Source organism: Cibotium barometz, chromosome 43 (assembly GCF_041138505.1).
Source record: "Cibotium barometz isolate CiBa-2024 chromosome 43, ASM4113850v1, whole genome shotgun sequence".
Classification (NCBI taxonomy): domain Eukaryota; kingdom Viridiplantae; phylum Streptophyta; class Polypodiopsida; order Cyatheales; family Cibotiaceae; genus Cibotium; species Cibotium barometz.
In genome coordinates, this window is record NC_141088.1 from 16,501,223 (window position 1) to 16,518,386 (window position 17,164).

A 17,164-nucleotide genomic window follows, 5' to 3' on the forward strand; every position below is an offset into this window, starting at 1 on the left:
ACCCTATTGACAAGTTGAGGTATGATGGATATAAAGCCCATCATTATGCTTCCATGGTCAAATTAATACAAGAATTGGAGCTCACTTGTTTTGAGAAGCCACTTGGAAATAAGAAATGGGAAGATGCCATGAATGAGAAGATGGCAGCATTGGATACAAATGCAACATGGGAGTTAGTGCCTTTGCCTACGAAAAAGAAGGCAATTAGATATAAGTGAGTGTATAAAGTCAAGCATAACGTTGATGGTTCAGGGGACATATAAGGCAAGATTGGTGGCCAAAGGCTATGCGCAGACTTATGGCATTGACTATGAAGAGACATTCAGCCTGGTTGTAAGAATGGCACCTATTGAGAGCTATCATTGATATGGCTACAACAAAGGGTTGATCTTTACATTAGATATAAGTGAGTGTATAAAGTCAAGCATAACGTTGATGGTTCAGGGGACATATAAGGCAAGATTGGTGGCCAAAGGCTATGCGCAGACTTATGGCATTGACTATGAAGAGACATTCACCCTGGTTGCAAGAATGGCACCTATTGAGAGCTATCATTGCTATGGCTGCAACAAAGGGTTGATCTTTACATTAGATGGATGTAAAGAATGCCTTCTTGTAAGGTGGTTTGCAAGAATAAGTTTATATGATGCAGCCTGTTGCGTGACGAGTGGTGATCAAGGCAAGGATGCAACACAAAGATGGAAGCAGGAAAACAAGAGAATTGACATTCTTATTTAGGGCTCTTGTAGAGAGTTCCAAGTTGTAGGAGTGTGGGAGTGGCCTTGAGAATAATCCCACATGGGAAGTTTTGGGAGTTTTAGAAGTTTTAGTATAAATAGTGGCTCATTTGAGAGCTCACACACACTTTGGGCTAAGTTCATGCAAGAGCTCCTTTGAGAGAGCTACTCTCCCTCTTCTCCATAGAGGTGAAGACTCTTCTCTCACCCCATCTACATCTTTGTATGAGATAAATCTCTTCATTGAATCAATAGCAATGTCATGAGTCTTTCTCATCCTCTTCTCTAATCATTTTACTCTTATGCATGCTTTTAGTATTTCGTGTTTGTGTATGTAGGCTGATTTGAAGCTTTCATGGAAGCTTGAGGCTTGAGTGTGTGCATGCTTGTAGGAAGATAGGAGTGGAGTGAGGTCTTTCTCTTTGCTTGTGTGCATAGTGATTGTGTTCCTCTTGCTTGCATTTGTGAATGAATGGGTGTGTAGGAATGAGGGCAAGATGAGCTTGTGTGTGTGCTTAATCTAGTGTCATGTGATGGTAGCCATAGGCATCTCTCCTTTAGAGGATAAGCTTTTGTGCACCTAACCGGGTTGAGTCCCTAGCGCGAAAGGAGTGCTTGCATTCCATTGGAGCTAGGCATAACCTCTATTCGCCTGTATTGCATCGTAGGGAGATAAGGGTCTTTCCATTGGCGTCGCTGCTACCGGCGGGGATACGAACTACGGTTGGTTGAGGACCCTTGGCAGCCATTACATTTTAAACATCATTAGGAGTAGGATAATTAGACTCTAAGCTATTGTAGGGAAGCGCTAGAGCAGGCAACGAGTTTATTGGCCAAGGTAGAGCGGGCAAAGTTTGTGGCGAGGCGGCCATTCTTGATCTCCTTAACCTTCAGCTCTGCAAAAGCCTCGGGGTCGTCAGCGAGACCCAAGGGGTCGAAGCTGCCGCCAGGGTAGATGGGATCAGTGACCTCGCCAAGAGGGCCGCCGGCGACTCTGTAGCCTTCGATGGCACCCACGAGAATCACCTGGCAGGCCTAGATGGCGAGAATGCTCTGAGCGTGTCGCCGAACTTCACACCGTTTTTGGCCAGCAGCTCCAGGGTAACACAGCCCAGCGTGCCCAGCATTGCCCACCGGCAGTGGATAACCTCCAGCTCACGGTTCTTGGCGAAGGTCTCAGGGTCTGCTGAGAGTCCGGTGGTGTCCCAGCCATAGTCGCCGTGGCCGTCATTTGAACGCGCGCCTCCCCGGCTCCCACCTTACTAGAGATCTCATTGGCGGGCTTCAGCAGAGCTTGGCCACTGAAGACAGTGGAGGAGAGGGCGGCAGTGGCGGCAGCAGAGAGTGGGGAAGCGATAAGGTGCCCGCAGCAGAGAGTGGGGAGGCGATAAGGTGTCGGCGGTGGGCGGGTGATTCGGAAGCGATAAGGTGCATGATGATTAAATAAGGTTAGTATTTTATATTTATTTTTTTGTTAATCTTTAATTTTTTCAAAATCTGCAATTTCTATGTTTTTCGCATACTAGGCAATTTTCATGTTTTTTATATTTTTTTAAAAAAATAAATAATAATATTTAAAAATCTATAAATTTATATTTTTTTAAATTTTTGTAATTTTTTGCATAATTAGTATAATTAGCATAATTCGTATTTTTGTGTAAATATTAAATATGTGTGTGTGTGTGTGTGTGTGTGTGTGTGTGTGTGTGTGTGTGTGTGTATTTACACACATATTCATGTTAGTTGCATTTAGTGGTTAGGTAGGATAAAAATAAAAATAAAAAATAAAAAATAAAATAATTAAAAAAATTCTAAAACTGGACACTGCAACGTGCTAAAAATAGCGTATGCATCTACGCTCGGGAACAATACTAGGGGGACGTAACACTAGTGCACCATCTAGGGAGCGTGACTCAATCGGTTGTTGGCAACTTGGAGAGCATTCTCGAGACATCTTCGGAGTCTCAAACAAAGAGCCTCTCAAGAACCGCGAGTGATATTTCAATGGACATAAACGAGTCATTTGGCATGAATAGACCATCCACACCCATTGGTATGGCAGATTCTGCTAATCCATTTGAAATCCCAGATGGGGAGTTGATTGACAACATGAGACTCCATTTCTTGTATACAAACTCGCATGGCGGTGAGATCTACAAAGATCCAATGAGCCGGCTTGTTGTTAAAATTGCAGACATTCATTCTGCGTTTGAACCAACACCATGCGTAAACTACCAAGATGATATGTACATGGGTAGAAATGGAGTACGCTACGAGGTCACCAAAAATCCTGAACAAGTGGATGCTTTGGGTGTACTTCAACCTAGCGCACAAGCAAAGCAGACAGAGGAGCTTCCATCGGACCCAAATGTGCCAAGAACATCACGCAGACCTGGTACGCCCATTTCTTTACTTGAAGAATTGTTTTCTGATAGGAATTGGGAGGATAGAGAAAGAACGGGTAAAGAAAAAGAGACCAAGAAAAACCCATGGGACATAGTAAAAGAAATTCCAGTAGTTAAAATCTATCAAGACGACCCAATTAAAGAGGTGTATAGGGATGTGGTAGAAACCTACTATGCAACCACTAAGCACCCGAGCTTAGAGCTTCCAGTCACACATACAATAACTGTAGAGCATCTAGAAGGTTTCACTAAGCGTGTTCATGATAAATGGGGGAACGACTTTAGAACCCTTGAATGGCCAGAGGTTAGGGAATTGACATGGAAAGGAAGGCCCCTTTTCACTGAGGTGTCTACTTTAGACACGGCACGTCCAGATGAATCTGCCTTTCGAGGAGAAACACTAGCACCACCGTGGGCTAGGACCCCAAGTGTGGCTCGACTAGCACCTTCCATGCGATCAACTGCTAGAGGACCAGTCTTTCCAACGATTGATCCTACAAGGAGACCCAGGGCTATTAGAGAATCTAGGGGAGAAGAAAGACCACGAGCAAGTGGATATATACCTCCAAGAGAACCCCATAGACCAAGAGAACTAACATTTGAAGAGCCTAGAGTTAGAGGCCGAGACTCATATAGGAGACATGACGATGAATATTCTAGAAAAGTGAGACCATCTGCGCTGCAAAAGCTTGTCAAGAAGTATGACGGATCCGGTGACCCATATGACCATATAGCAGCTTTTAAGCAAGCTATACATGCGGAGCAAGTCACGGATACGCATATGCAAATCGAAGGATTTGGCTTGACACTAGAGAGTAAGTCTTTATCATGGTTTTAGACTTTAGAGCCTGAGGCAAAGTGATCTTAAAAGAGCTTTATAGCTGCGTTTTCAAAAATGGGAATCAAGCACAATGCGGTAGCTCAAATTTACGCTTTTAAGCAAAAAGATCAAGAATCTGTGCGAGATTGCGTAAATAGACTAAAGCAGTACATCAATCGATGCCTTGACGGTGAGAAGCCAAGCCAAGGAAGATTAATTTCTATCTTCCTGGAAGGCTTACGAAACAAGACGCTTCACTCTCACTTGTATGCAAAGAAGCATGTCATCTTCAATGAGTGTTGCATGGATGCCATGGATTACGATGACAAATTTGACATGACTGGCATGGGGAAATCAAGATAGTCATCTGGACGATAAACGTAGCTCTGGGAAGGGCTCTGACTCTAGTGTGTCATTAGTTAATCCAGATCAGATTGCCAAGATAGTATTGAAAAAGAGGTTGTTGAGAAACCCTCTGAGATTAAGGTTCTATCTAAAGATGGAAACGAGAGAAAGAAATCAACTCGACGTAAACCACGCAGCAAGGGGAGTAAGAAGTCGAAGGAGCAGAAGAGATCTGATGGAGGAAATTCTATCCCAAAAGAGCTAGAAGGAATGTTGAAAACGAAACAAATAGGAGAGAAAACTCAAAATGAGCAAAAGGCAAAAGCATCCGAGTCTGAGGAAAGCTCAGGAGGATCAGTCCTTGTGGACAAGGTGTACGAGCCTTTAGATGCAGTGCTTCAAGCGTATAATAGTAGGATCACAACTCTGACCAAGCTGCCTAAGAAGCTGCAAGAATATCCCAACCCTCATGAAGAGACAATCAACTTGGCTATCCATAAGTAGTTGATTAGGGATACTCAAACTCTAATAGTAGGATCACAACTCTGACCAAGCTGCCTAAGAAGCTGCAAGAATATCCCAACCCTCATGAAGAGACAATCAACTTGGCTATCCATAAGCAATTGATTAGGGATACTCAGACTCTAATAGACGGCCCACCACCTATGTACGCAAGAGGACCTGCTTCTCTGAAGCCTAACTTAGAGATGATACTAGAAGCCACGCCAAGCATGGAAAAGGGAAGTGAAGTTGTATCTCTACATTTCCCAGAAATGCCTGAAGGAGATGATTTACCTCATACCAATGCAGACGAGTCAAAACCATTGACTATCGCGGATTTTGGAGATGAAATTCCTGAAATAGAGAAAGCAGTAGCAAGGGAGGTGGGAAGCGGTGCAAAAACAAGTTGAGGATCTAGCATCTTCTGACAAGTCACCACCGTTCTCTATAGTAGAATTCTCGAATCAAAGGTTTCAAGAATTAGATGCTTTATCTCTACCAAATGATGCTCAGACTGTTGTCTCAGCTCGGAGCAACAAGCTCACATGCAAGACACTGCCCTCATATTTAGGACTGTACGAAGCACATAGCCAAATCATGCGAGTACCATCAATGAAACGACAACCTCATCAAGAACGAGACATAGGGAGTTTGCAAGCTTTAATGTCGGCACCAGTTACGTGTACCATTCCACTCGCAGAGTTCTTAAAGCTTAGGCCAAGATTGTGGGGAGAAGTGGCTACACAATTAACTGAGCAAGGATTGTGGAACTAGAACATCCAGGTTAAGGAGTTGTTGAAGGCAAAGGCTTCTGAGCTAATGCTTAAGCAAACAATTCCAGTTCCTGTGTGAACAAAGTTGGCAAGCATTGTGAAGACGACGAAGGCAATACTACGCTTCCTGTGGAGATCAACAAGATTGAATCTATAGCTATTCTAGATAGTGGAGCAGGGGTGAGTATAGCAACAAAAGCTGTATGGGAAATGTGGGGAAAACCTGCAATTAGAAGTACAAGGATGAGTTTGCAATTGGCAGACGGAAATCTAGAGAGTCCCATAGGATTGCTTGAGAACGTTATAGTCAAGTCATGTGGCATTGAGTACGGACATACCTTTGCTATTGTAGACTTTGGCAAGAACACAAATTATGAAGTGATCCTAGGAAGGCCATTCATGCACCAATTCAAAATGATTCAAGACTGGGGTTACAATTACTTGTATCTCAGACATGAGAATGTAACCACGAGGGTGAATCTGAAAAACCATGCTTATCGAGATGTGACACACTCTCCTGTGGTGGATGAGTTTGACTCCGCTTCTTCAGAAGCATCGGGAGCAACCATGTCTGAAGGAAGAGCTGATCTATGGATCTGTGGAGCATCCTGTCGAGACTTGCAACCTGGAAATGTTACCATCGACAGAAGTGTGACGGATGAGGCGTATATCCCTATACCTTTTCCTGAAAACTTGATAGATCCCTTAGAATGGAACCATGTTTTAGCTACCATAGACACTTGTGCATTGCCAAGGCAAACACAGTTCTGTGATCTAGATGGGTATGACATTATTCCCGTAAGAATTCTAAGACCGATCTATGCAGAGGAACCTTAAGAAGCCCCTAGGTATGAAGCAAACAAATCATTATTGCTAGGAGATATGGTATCTGTAGAGGAAGTATCCCCTCTGGAGTACAGCTCAGCTGACAAAGGAGATGAGGATAGATGCTTAGAATCCTCTGATGATGAGAAGGATTCTAATGACGATGCCATAGTCACTGAATCAGAGTTAGAGAAGATAAGATTGTTGTTAAAGGGCAGAGAGGTCTTGTTGAGTATTCCTAATGACAAACCGAAACAAAAGTTTTGCAAGAGTCACCAGAAGTTTCGCAAACAGGAAGTCAAGGAAAAGAGACAACAACAATAAAAAGAAAGAGACGATGTGGATAAAGAGGACTTTATTCCACCTCCAACCTTTGTAGGGAAGAACGAATACTTGTACTACTTGGGAGCTGATGATTGTATCAAAGACGAGATGAAATGGAGATACGGCTTTCAATTAGTGCAAAAGCTAAACGAGAAGGAGAGTGACAACCCAAAGAAGAAGGGGAAACAGAAACCGAAGCTAAAATCTGAGGCTTCAGTGCATTCACTCAAGACTGAACAAATCACCATGACGAGAGTGGAGCGTAAAGCTCTAGTGCAAGAACGGAAGAGAATGCTAAAAGCAGCATGGTCTTCCATGAGTGATGACTCGGAGGAAGAAGAGGATACCACAAATATCCCCTCAAACTTCAAGAAATTCACCATACAAGATCGAAAAATAGTCTTGCAACAACCTATTCGACAAAAACCTGAGGAACCAGGAGTTTCCTATATGGCCCTGAGGACGCCAAGAAAATAGACCTGGCAAAACCAAGCGAAGAGCCACGTAACGTGTGGATTGCCACAGACAACCCAAGCGGAGGAAGAATTGCTAATCTCTACTCTGAGAGAGTATCGAGATATATTTGCTTGGAGTTACAAAGACCTTAAGGGGGTAGATCCAAAAGATCTACCAGCATAGTGGTGGATGTTGTTTTAGACAGATCATGGATTAGAACCACCAGATGCGGTATGGATTGGAACTCACAACAATACACCTTGTTGGTAAATTCTACTCACCTTACAGGATCAAGTGCTTCGGCACTCCCATCTTTTCAAAAGGTGGAGACCATCACTACTGTGATAGAGACAACCTCAAAAGATCCAATGATTTGGGTGAATAATGACAATGACAATACTCAAGGATGGCATGTGCCAACATCTCTCTTATATGCACAAGGCTACGGAAGGGGAGAAGCACTTAGAATTCAAATCTGGTTACCTAAAGTAGCTCGCAAGCCAAGACCCAATGCTGCCAAGGAACATCCAAGGAATACAAAGCTAAAGAGGAGGTTCACCGGAACTAATAGTTTCACCTCCAACAAGACCACTCAACAATGGTGGATCCCAAAGAAGGTTCTGCAAGCACAAGGCTACTACGAGGGTGCTACTACCTTGTGGCTACCAAAGAAGAATGCAAGGACTACTGCAACAAAACATAATTATGTTCCTGAATCTACTCAAGAACACAAGCAGTCAATACCACCTCACTTATAGAAACCAAATCAATACTGGAAACCACGCCTTACCAAGCCTGAAAGAGTCCAGGTGGAAACACAAGCTGACACATCAATCGGACATCATCAGAAGGTCTCGAACAGGAAGGGATACTCCAAACTGACATGGGAAGAAAAAGGCAAGTGGGTACCTTTACTCACTTCTATCTCAGAGGCAACACATCACAAGGAGGATATTGCAACCGAATCAAGTTCAGAGTCTATTCCTCAAAACACAAGCAATGTCAAAGTTTGTCTTACAAAGCCGACAACTTTCAATCAGGCTCCTACACAAGTAGACTTCCTGACTATCAAGGAAAGAGCGTTCTTCCTACAACTCCAACTATTTGGAATTTCGTTGGTATTCTACTCTTTCCCTAATCAAATTACATTACCAGCCACCATAAGTCTACAGGCATAGGTGTTAGAGTTGGGCACTCTGAAGCCCCAAGAAAATTTTGAAAGCCCAATGGGATGGCAAAAACATAGCTGCCATATGGTTGCCAAAGCTCAGAAGTGTTCAAACATCTCCATTCACACCTCCTCCTATTTGTCCCAATGCATTTCCTATGCCTTTCGCTAAAATCTCACCACCGACTAAACTTCAATCTCTTGCACGTACTCTGAAATGGGTACCAAAAAGAGTCCAACAAAAAGGAACCTGTGCCATACCTCAACACCCCACAAACAATGTGCATAATGTTACATCCAAACGCAAACTCATTCTTGAAAGAGCTATCATGCTACAAAAGCTACTTTTTGGCAATTCATCTATCGAATCTATTAGCTCTATTTCTGTCATGCCTGTACATACTAGAATTCTTCGTTCAACTTGCATTAAATAAAAAATCTGAACACTTCCTTATATGTTGTGTAGAATAACCAAATGGAGACTTGGCTGGACACATGCAATCCATCTTTGGACCTAGATAGCACTCACCCTGACCATCAAGGGGGCTATAGCATTGCACCTTTTCAGATCCACTCCCGATATTTTTATGCCCCAGTGGTGGGTGAGGATTGTTGTGGAAGACAATTTGTGGAGTTATACTACCAACAACATCATCCGTTTCCACACTGCCGCGACACTGCTCGTATGGTATTGGGGAATGCTTCCCATATATATTGGCAGTGTCGCACATATTTCCGTCGCTATGGCACTGGTATGATGCAGCAGATCATGGGGGTCACACCTCAATGACATAATCTCTGGGCAATTACGATGCCGCAACGTGGACCCAACCAACAAAGACTCCCAGAAGAGGAAAGAGCTCAAACATGGCGCGAGGACACCCTTCGTTTGCTAACCCCTCCCATTTTGTAGGTTCTTCTTCCCCATGAATCTACATGTCAGTTTTGGCTCAATGTGAGTGAGTCTTTAGAACGGTTTCAAAACCATAGGTGCCTCTTTAGCCTTCCTACTGTGCCCATACCATATGTTAGTGAAGATGCACTTCTTCCCTTGCCACCTTCTCCATTGGTAGGATTACGTTCTGGGTTATCTTTACATCCTGAAGCTCTTGATGTCCACCCACCTGAGAATGCAGACATACATCCACCCCCAGTGCAAGACTAGCACTTGTACTCTCTTAATAAGAACTAGAAGCCAGGGCACTTTTTCCATTGGGTTTTTTCCCTCGGCCAAATCCGGTGTTTAGCACCAATGTTTCTTATTTTTTATCTTTTTAATTTTCTTTCTCTTTAGTTTGTTTTGTCGAAATAAAACAGATACAAGCACCAAACTACATCTTCCGCTTCAGTACTGCAACTGACAGTCATACAATCAAGTGCAAACAATTCTTCACCAACCAGCACTTTAACAGAAACAGGTGAACTCATGCCAATCTCTAATGTTTTTTGTATCTTTTTTATTGCTTGATTGTTTATAAATTTCACTTTACTAAGCATGGCAATATGCATCTCCTTTGGTCTAGAGTAGGGATAGCATTTCAGTGGATTTAGACTTGATAGTGTAAGTTTGACCGTAATTGTTTTTACCCGTTTAGCAATACAAAGTAATTAGTGTTTTGTGCTAAAGGTAGAGTTCCAGACCTAGGACAAAGAGACTAAATTAATCATCGGACCGTCAGTGGATATCTTGCCCTTACTAGGACATTGCTTAGGGACAATCTAATAAACCTTCCATAACAAAAATTGGCATGACAAAAATAAAAGAAAAGTGTATATGTTTGTGGCCTATTGCCTTGTTATTCATGGTAGGCGAGGGAGGTCTATACCTTTCCCAGACCAATGCCTTGTGTAGTAAACATACTCTTGAAGAGAGCCCTGTCCCAAAAAAAAAAAAAGGACAGAAAGGCATCAAGAGAAATGCTTGTCTAATCCAGGATGGTCGCCGTTGTGCTTAAAATATTACACCAAAACACTAAGCAATATCAAGAGTCTGTCACTACATAATTATTAATGTTAGATTTATTAATGTTGCATAATTATGTTAGATTTATTAATGTTGAACCGACATCTTTGACTTAGCATAGGCTCAGTATACTACTTGATAGTCCCTCGATTAACTGTTGTCTTTTGCCTTCTAGGAAAAGAACAATATATTTGGCATAAAACATTCTTTACTTTAGTTAGCTGCAGGTAGTAATTATTAAGGCTTGAACTAACCTATTCAATCTCTACACTGCTTCAATGTTTCCTTCCTCTAGCTAATTGGACGTTTATTGCCACGTCTTATTAAGTAAAATTGCTTGTTTTGTTATTGTCTGTCAGTACTTTTGCTTTCACACAAACCACCTATCGTTTTGCTTGCAGGTACACATTGGAGATGCTATTCTTCCTTGGCATCTACGCGTTCGAGGACATGCGCAAAATAGGAAGGGGAGAATGTTGCGTGACGAGTGGTGATCAAGGCAAGGATGCAACACAAAGATGGAAGCAGGAAAACAAGAGACTTGACATTCTTATTTAGGGCTCTTGTAGAGAGTTCCAAGTTGTAGGAGTGTGGGAGTGGCCTTGAGAATAATCCCACATGGGAAGTTTTGGGAGTTTTAGAAGTTTTAGTATAAATAGTGGCTCATTTGAGAGTTCACACACACTTTGGGCTAAGTTCATGCAAGAGCTCCTTTGAGAGAGCTACTCCCCCTCTTCTCCATAGAGGTGAAGACTCTTCTCTCACCCCATCTACATCTTTGTATGAGATAAATCTCTTCATTGAATCAATAGCAATGTCATGAGTCTTTCTCATCCTCTTCTCTAATCATTTTACTCTTATGCATGCTTTTAGTATTTCGTGTTTGTGTATGTGGGCTGATTTGACGCTTTCATGGAAGCTTGAGGCTTGAGTGTGTGCATGCTTGTAGGAAGATAGGAGTGGAGTGAGGTCTTTCTCTTTGCTTGTGTGCATAGTGATTGTGTGCTTGCATTTGTGAATGAATGGGTGTGTAGGAATGAGGGCAAGATGAGCTTGTGTGTGTGCTTAATCTAGTGTCATGTGATGGTAGCCATAGGCATCTCTCCTTTAGAGGATAAGCTTTCGTGCACCTAACCGGGTTGAGTCCCTAGCGCGAAAGGAGTGCTTGCATTCCATTGGAGCTAGGCATAACCTCTATTCGCCTGTATTGCATCGTAGGGAGATAAGGGTCTTTCCACAGCCCACTAGGTTATGAGAGTGATCCACACCTTGTGTGTTCTTTTTTAGGGTTTTGTGAGTGTGCATGTGCTTGTTGCAAGAGCTCAAGCTCTCTTCTCCCCTGCATCTTTTCATGGTATCAAAGCCTAGTTCATGCTAAGGGCTGAGCTGCAAGTAAGAGAAGCACAGGAAGCGGTACGAGGGTAAGAGCATCAACTACTCTTCCCTATTTGTGTTGGCGACTACATCCTTGTCGGAGCTCTACGGGAGGCACTGACAAACGATCTCTAATTGAGGAGCTTTCTTCGCGAGAGTAAAGCTATAGGGCAACTATACTGTCCTATTGGACTACATTTTACAGAGAAAAAACGCGTTTCGGGCGCATTACGACCTCCGTTTTTCAGAAAGCAAGCGATTTTGAGAGCACCACGGGTAAGCCATCGATTCTCTGCAGAACTCTGTTTTAAGAACTGCAGGAAGACAGATTGGTTGAGCACACATTGTGTGTGCTGCAAGGAGGTCAACAGTTGCCATTGGGTGTATGTATGCACATTGAGGTCACTGGTGTTGTGACATTTGAGTGTAGTACAGTATCGCTGCAGAAAATACAGTAGTTTGTGCAGGACAAACCAGATTGTTGTTTCTAGTAAATTTGTGTGTCTAACAAGATGTCAAATGATGGCATAAACCAGATTGTTTTGCTGAGAAGGTTGATAAGAACAACTTCCATGCTTGGAGGTTTAGGTTGACAAATTTCCTGATGGGAAAGGGTTACTAGGACTATATAGAAGGTGAGCATGAAAGGCACTGGAGATACCAGAGATCAATCTGACTGTTGTGCAGATGTGAAAGAGTTCAAGGATTGGAACCAAGGAGCCAGAAAAGTTATGTATTGGCTCTCTATCAGTATACAGGACACCATGATTGGGCACATATAAGATGCCAAGTCCCCCAAGGAGGCGTGAGACACCTTGGTAAAACTCTATGAAACGAATACCAAGGCATGAAAGATATAGTTGAGGAATGAACTTCATACTGTGGAGAAAAAGAGTATGTCTGTGTGAATGACTATGCATTGAAGATCAAGGGTATTGTGGAATCCCTTGCATCTATTGGTGTTTCAGTAGATGATGACGATAAGGTGGAAGTCTGTCTACGTGGTCTCGGGCCACAATACAAGGGCGTTCAAGACGTCTATTCAGACTCGGGAAAACATTCCTAATTTCACAGATTTGGTGTCTATGTTGATTATAGAAGAGAAGAGCTTGGGTGAAGACCAACAGTCTTCACAAAACAAAAACAGTTCAGAGCAACAGGCCTTCTACACAAGTTCAAGAAGAGGACGAGGTAGAGGAGGCCGTGGACGTGGCCAAGGATGTGGCCGAACAGGTAATCAAAATTATGGCCAGCAGCAGCAACAACAACAGTCCCAGAATTCACAACAACATGCAGGTGGAAGAGGCCAATTCAGAGACAGGGGGAGTCAAAGAGGTCATGGAAATTGGCAAAGGCAGTATAATGATACACGTGGATGCTTTTATTGTGGTAAGCTTGGACATGTGCAGGCAGATTGCTATAAGAAGCAGGCTAACATGCAAAATGGAAAATTGCAACAAAACAACTATGCGTCCTCGAGCAGAAACAATGAGGATAATGAAAGGTTGTTTGTTATGCAGCAAGTCGTTAATACCATGTCTGAAAATGTTGAAGCAGCACATAAAGATGATGTACGGTACGTTGATTCAGGTGCTTCGAACCACATGACAAGTCATGGGGAGTGGTTAAAGGAGATGAAAAACCTTGAAAGACCAAGTTTTGTGGAAACAAGGGATGACACTGCTCATCCAATTGCCCATGTTGGAGATGTGCCATTGTCTATGCAGGATGGCAAAGTGAAGTACCTTGTAAACGTACTTCATGTTCGAAACATAACAAAGAATCTGGTTTCAGTTGTCCAGATGATTGAGCAGGGTTTTCAGGTTCGGTTTAACCCTGATGGTTGTTATGTTGAAGACTTTAAAGACAAGTGCAGGTTGGTTGCAAAAGGCAACAGAGTGGGCAGAATGTTTACATTGAGTGTAAACATGCCTGAAGTGAGTGCTGAGATGTTTGCAAATGGTTCAGGAATTGTTGCAGACACAGACATTTGGCATAAAAGAATTGGACATGTGAATGTGCAGAGAATGAAGTCTATGCAAACTAAAGGAATTGTGACAGAGTTGCCAAATTTTAAAGTTGAAGGTATGCAGAAAATATGTGAAGCATGCAAATTTGAAAAGCAAACAAAGCATGTATTTCCACGTAACAAAAATGTGAGCAAAAATGCACTAGATGTTGTGCATTCAGATGTATGGGGGTCCTACGAAGACCATATCTATGGGAGGCTGCAGGTATTATGTGACATTTATTGATGACCACACAAGGAAAGTGTGGGTATACTTCGTGGAAGGAGAAGAGTGAGGTATTCACTCATTTTCAGAATTTCAGAGTTATGGTTGAAAAGCAAATAGGGAAATATGTAAAGTGCCTAAGGTCAGATGGAGGGGTAGAGTACTTCTCTAATGAGTTCTCTGAATTTTTGAAGAAGAATGGTATTCAGAGACAGATTACATGCAGATACACTCCGCAGCAAAATGGAGTTGCTGAGCGAAAAAAACAGGCACATTGCTGAGATTGCGTGAGCATTGATGGGAGAGAAGAATATGCCGCATAGCTATTGGGCTGAGGCTGGGCTGAGGCTGTTTCTATAGAAGTTTACATCATGAACAGGACTGCAACTGCAGCCATACATGATGTAATTCCAGAGGAGAGGTTTACTGGCAAAAAACCTAATTTGTCTCATCTATCTTTGGATGCATTGCATATGTGCATGTGCCAGATGAGCTGAGAACTAAGCTGGATCCAAAAGCTGAAAAATGTGTGTTTATTGGATACTCCCTTGAGCAAAAGGGATACATGTGTCATAACCCTGCTACACGTGAGTTGAGGGTAAGCAGGGATGTTGTTTTTTATGAGATGAGCAGCTGGTATGCTGCTGAAAAAGAAGCTGTTGGGGCTGATGTGAGTGGAAATGTGGTTGCACAGAATACAAGTCGGCAATCACAGTCTTTGAGTGGACTAGGAGAGTCCTCATCTAGTGGTTCAGTTAATAGACCATGGAGTGGCAGGCTGGGTGATAATACCAATCCTACAAATGTGATTAGTACATCACATAAAGGCAAAGAGAAAGTGGTTGAGCCCCTTAGTATGCCTGAAATTTCTGCAGGGCATTCTCATGTTGATGGAGAGTCTAGTGGCTCAGAGATGAGCCTTGATGAGGATCTTGGGATACCAGCTATAAGAACACCTGGTGTAAAGAAGACTATGGAAGCCATGAATGCAAAGCTGTGAAGATCTGGGAGAGTGAAGAATCATGTGTAGAGGTTTACCTATGATGGTTATGTGGCACATCACTATGCATACATGGCAAAAGTTGTACAGGTTGTAGAGCCCACATGCATTGATGAGGCTGTTGGAAATGTGTGTTGGGAGAAAGCTATGGATGAGGAGATGGATGCACTATATGGAAATGAGACTTGGGATTTAGTGCAATTGCCTGAAGGCAAGAAACCCATTGGATGCAAGTGGGTGTACAAAGTAAAACATAACAGTGATGGAAGCATAAGCAGGTACAAGGCTAGATTGGTACCCAAAGGATATGCATAGACATATGGCATTATGAGGAAACTTTCAGCCCAGTTGCTAAGATGGCAACAGTGAGAGTTGTGATAGTAGTGGCTACGTCAAAGCAATGGTCTTTACATCAGATGGATGTAAAGAATGCATTCTTGCGCATGGGTATTTGCAGGAAGAGGTGTATATGTTACAGCCACCTGCTAGTTATGAGGATGTGAGTCACCCCGAGCATGTTTGCAGGTTGAAGAAAGCCTTGTATGGCTTAAAACAAGCACCAAGAGCATGGTCTGACAAGATTTTTGAATATCTTGTCACTATTGACTTTCATGTAGATTTCTCACTGTATGTGAGACACAGTGATAGAGGGGTTGTGCTTGTTGTCATCTATGTAAATGACCTGATCATTACGGGGGACCATGATGCAGAGATCTTTGAAGTAAAGATCTTGCTTAGACAGAAGTTTGAGATGAAGGATCTGGGGGAGCTCAGATATTTCTTGGGCATTGAGGTGATTAGGTCACCACATGGTATTGGATTACTGCAGAGACAGTATGGCTTGGACATGTTGTCCAAGTATGGTATGACAGGCTGTAAGCCTATCTCAGTGCCATTGGATCAAAATGGCAAGTTGAGTGCAGATTCAGGAGAAATTTTGGAGGATCCTACTATGTATAGGCACATAGTAGGAAGCTTGATCTACATGACGATCACCAGGCTGGATTTGAGCTATGATGTTGGGTTGGTGAGTCAGTTTATGCAGGTTCCACGGAAGCTGCATTTGGATGCATTGAGATGCATACTGAGGTATGTGAGGTCTACTTTGCATTATGGACTATTTTATGAAACTGGGACAGAGATATGTGTACATGGGTACACAGATGCTGATTGGGCTGGTAGTATCTCAGATAGAAGATCTACTAGTGGATTCATGTTTTCTTTGGGGAGTGCGGCTATGACTTAGAGCAGCAAGAAGCAGCCTACGGTTGCTCTATCCAGTACAGAGGCCGAGTACAGAGGTGCTGCTATGGCAGCATGTGAGGTAGCTTGGTTGAGAAAGCTACTTGCAGATTTAGGTCTATCAGTGGATAGACAAGTTGTCATTTTCTGTGACAAAATTAGTAGTATACACTTGGCCAGGAACCCAGTTTTTCATGCTCACACGAAGCATATAGAGATCCACTACCATTTTGTCAGAGAGAAGGTTTTGGCAAGAGACATTGACCTTGTTTATGTTAGCACACAGGATCAGGTCGCTGACATCTTCACCAAAGCATTGGGTACAGAGAAGCTCTGTAGATTCAGGACTTCACTTCGTGTACATGAGATGGAGTTGAGCTTGAGGAGGAATGTTGAGATATCGAGCTCATCTAGTGAGGCGGTGGACACTGATGACCCGCCTGGGGGATAGGCCCCACACTTACACCACTGGCATGGTTGGTGAGATCATGGGTGATATGCGGCCACTGGGATGACAGGCTGTGTGACAGCCATTCTAGAGACTGGCATAGTTATAGCGCCAGCTCGTTTAGTTGGGTTCACACTATAGAGAACCCTAGTATGTATTTGGTTGAGTAGTTTTTCATATGTTGTGTACTCTTATCTTTGTATATGGTGTGTTGAGTGTTGTGTGAAGAAGAAGAAGATTTTCAACCTCTCACCTTGTGTGTTCTCTTTTAGGGTTTTGTGAGTGTGTGTGTGCTTGCAAGAGCTCAAGCTCTCTTCTCCCCTGCATCTTTTCACTTTCAATGATTTCAATTGGTCTATGCTTTCATCTTATTGATTCCTATATATCATGTCTCAACAAGAAGCAGATAGTGGCCACTTGAGCTATAAAGCTAAGTACAAGACAAATTTTAAAAAGACTATGGAATGTGTATGGCTCAGATGTCTTTTGATAGATCTTGAAACTAGACATCAATCCCCCACCTCCATCTTCACTACAATCAGAGTGCAT

At 42.8% G+C, this 17,164-nt stretch overlaps 1 pseudogene; it reads right to left on the reverse strand.

Moving 5' to 3' along the window:
• Window positions 1-1,529: 1,529 nt before the first annotated feature.
• LOC147613601 (chlorophyll a-b binding protein type 1 member F3, chloroplastic pseudogene) lies at window positions 1,530-2,112 on the reverse strand (annotated as a pseudogene).
• Between the last annotated feature and the right edge of the window lie 15,052 nt (window positions 2,113-17,164).